This window comes from Dysidea avara, chromosome 3 (genome assembly GCF_963678975.1).
Source record: "Dysidea avara chromosome 3, odDysAvar1.4, whole genome shotgun sequence".
In the NCBI taxonomy this organism is placed as follows: Eukaryota; Metazoa; Porifera; class Demospongiae; order Dictyoceratida; family Dysideidae; genus Dysidea; species Dysidea avara.
Window position 1 is genome coordinate 22173188 of NC_089274.1, and position 3252 is coordinate 22176439.

A 3252-nucleotide genomic window follows, 5' to 3' on the forward strand; every position below is an offset into this window, starting at 1 on the left:
AAGTAAGTAGCTACCGCCTATACTGGTAATCTTTCATAACCTATGATACAAAACCAATCTCCAAAGTGCTTCTCCGAGTACACTAAGTGACTTTAAAATAATTATCATCTTATATGTTGAGGTTTATATAAATGTAAATAAAGTTTCAAAATACTTCTACAAGTGTCATATTTCAGCAGTGAAAACAAATGTCATTGAAAAGTACATGGGTTCTCTGCAGACTGTAGCTACCATGCTCTTTGGATTGGAATCCACCCTTTCAAAGGTCTGGATCTACTGTTGATTATATTAACACAAAAATTACAAAGTGATACTTGAAACATGCATGTATGCATGCATGACACATGAAATCTACGCACTTATAGGCTAGTTACTTTAAGATGAGACTGGTGAGTGGCAGTTGATGTGATAACAGAAGAGGCATGTCAAATATTTCTGTTTAAATGCTAGAACATGTTTGTAGTGTACATAAAATTCTTGCCTATATAGTCAATTGTATAACCTATAATTCATAGCATTTTATTATAAAACTCAATAAATAAACTTGAAGCTATACATATATGCATGCATGTGTACATACATGTGATAATTATACATATATATGCCTACATTATACTGGGCCACTTCTGTTGTTAATAAGTTAGTACAATATCACTGAGTCGCACAGTTGAGAGGACGTATTTTCATTTCTATCCAACTTGGGTTATAGTAACTGCCTCCAAAGCCAATCGATCCATATTGAACAGGATTGTACTGAGAGTTGAGATTGATGTTCCAACAACTGTTATACCACCATCCTCCATTGCCTCTAGCATTGGCAACCTTTGCTGCACAGTTTCCTGCCCACCATCTATCATTGTCATTATCATATGTGCTGAACTTCATCCCATTGAGGTGATGATGTGTTAAGAATGGATCAGTAGGAGTTTCACCGGAAAACCCACCAATAGTCAGTGGGTATTTTTCACTAGCACTTCCTACTCTAAACAGATTGTAGTGAAGATAGGATCTGGTCTTGTTGGGAAATTCAAAATCCACTCTGAATTCCCATCGGCCAGTTTGGGTAAGACAGTTCATAGCCTTAAGGCCATACCAGAATTCTCCATTCAGGTCTCCAAATCCTTTCTCATAGTCAGCCCAGCGCCGATCAAAATTCTTAGATCCATCTTTCCTCCTCTGTATTACTGTCCACCCTCCATTTGCTGTTGTAGTGTCACAGTACATACCAACTATTGACAGTCTCCCATTACACCAACTGTTCATTTTGTATACACCAGATGGAGATTGGTCGAAATGATTCTCTTTGAAAACACAACAATTGTCAGGAGGTGGTAGGCCACAGGGATATAGATGTTTTTCTGTATTTTTCAGTATTTTTTTAATTTGCTGATCACAATATGTACTAGCAACTATCCCAGTAACAAACAGTAATATGAGAATGACATGAGGTGTTATCATTGTAAATAGATTTGTCTACAGAGTACAGAATTACATGTAATACTACTATTGCACATGTCATGGGATATGTTATACTGCAAGTGTGTGTACAATACATAGTAGGGCTTTTAGTATGTGATGCAACATTTAATTTAAACCTAACACTGAGCCATACATTTTATTGCTCAGTCACAACCTTAATCAGTTGCTATGTGTGCAACTTAACTTGTATTCATAAACAAATAATGTATGTAAACATTGTTCCCCTACCCCATAAACATGTATCTGCTGCTTGTTTACCATGAGCTGATATGCTATACACACCCTATTTAGGAAATTCTGATGTCTAACTCTAGGTAAGTACATATGTGCTTCAGCCATACTAGCCTATATATATATTACCTGTTCATTTAGAAATCCTGTTATATAATGTAGTCTAACTGTATAAACCCATATATGTATAATGAATGAGTTGTACACTCAGCTTTTTAAAACTGCATGTAAATGTCATATATATAAAGTATGTATAGGTGTACTAACAACTATTATAGTTTTAAAACAATACTGTACACACATGAATAAAATCAGATCATTCACTTTAGCAGAACCAGACAATAATTGAATTATACATCACCAATCTATTAATGTCTATATCTTTAACCTAGCTAGCAATCTGTTGTTTCACATCACTGTCCTTGGACTATTGTATCACAGTGTTCATGAGCACATACACATTGGTAAGATATCTACTGACATAGTTATAGTAATAAACTCACTTATCAAGACTGACAAGACACCTCCACAAAATTATAAGCTCACTACAAATAGATTATTAGATTATTAAGTTGAGTCCAATTGGCTGATGAATGTTGACACTGTGGTTGCTGTGCTATTTATCTCAGTGACCTGATAGTGATCTTAGATTTATTATTAGAAGAGTCAGGCATTACCCTATATATGTTTGCCTGGCTGTCTATTGTCACTTAGTGACCTTAATACACAATGGCAGTGTATTGTGTTGACATTTCATTGTGGTTTCACTTTACAGTTTTGTACATTCAGTATATGTCAATAGTCTATACAGTAGCATAATATGCTATTAACCTTTGCCATCACGAACTACATAGGAGGAAATGACTACATTGGAAGAGGAAGCAAATATTCTTCAACATAACATGATCATATTGTGTTCTTATTATAATTAAAGTTAGTGTGTAAAGTTAACTAGCTATATATTTCCTTTCTAAGCGATAACTTTGTCTAAAGGATACCCTCTCTTGGCAACAGAAGTGCAATGCCTATTCTACCTGTCAATGATTAGTAATAACTTTAACACTATGTATAGTTTTATAGACACATGTATTAGGTTAGTGTCTACTGAGCATTATAGTACGTGTACAGTAATCACAGAAAGTGTGATATTGTAAAAGTATATGATAGTAGCTGTGTGTAATGTATTCATTTTTTTAAATCAATTAGATTCAACAGTTTTAAAAGTTAAATTAATAATAGCAAGAATTCCCCCCATAATATTGTGAACTCTTGATAATAAATGTATTGATTAATTTGGAAGCACATGTTGCTATTAAGAAGTATGTCTGAGTACTTCACCATGGGAACTTTGATTTAAGATAAGCAATCATGATTCTTACTACTTGTATGCATATATAGATTTTACAGAAATACACCACCGCTTTTCAAACAATATGCTATATACATATACTCTACCATTAATCCTCTGTCGAACAGCGGAAAACCGTTGCTCTGTGGGTGCATTCCGGCACTTGTACACTACACAGTAAAACCATGCAGGCT

The 3252-nt window shown here is 34.5% G+C and overlaps 1 long non-coding RNA gene across 1 annotated transcript; it reads right to left on the reverse strand.

Moving 5' to 3' along the window:
* Positions 1-409: 409 nt before the first annotated feature.
* LOC136251828 (uncharacterized) lies at positions 410-2315 on the reverse strand. The gene is made up of 2 exons (XR_010699213.1): positions 2214-2315; positions 410-1473 (listed from the first exon to the last, which is right to left on the reverse strand). It is a non-coding gene; the product is annotated as an uncharacterized lncRNA (long non-coding RNA).
* Between the last annotated feature and the right edge of the window lie 937 nt (positions 2316-3252).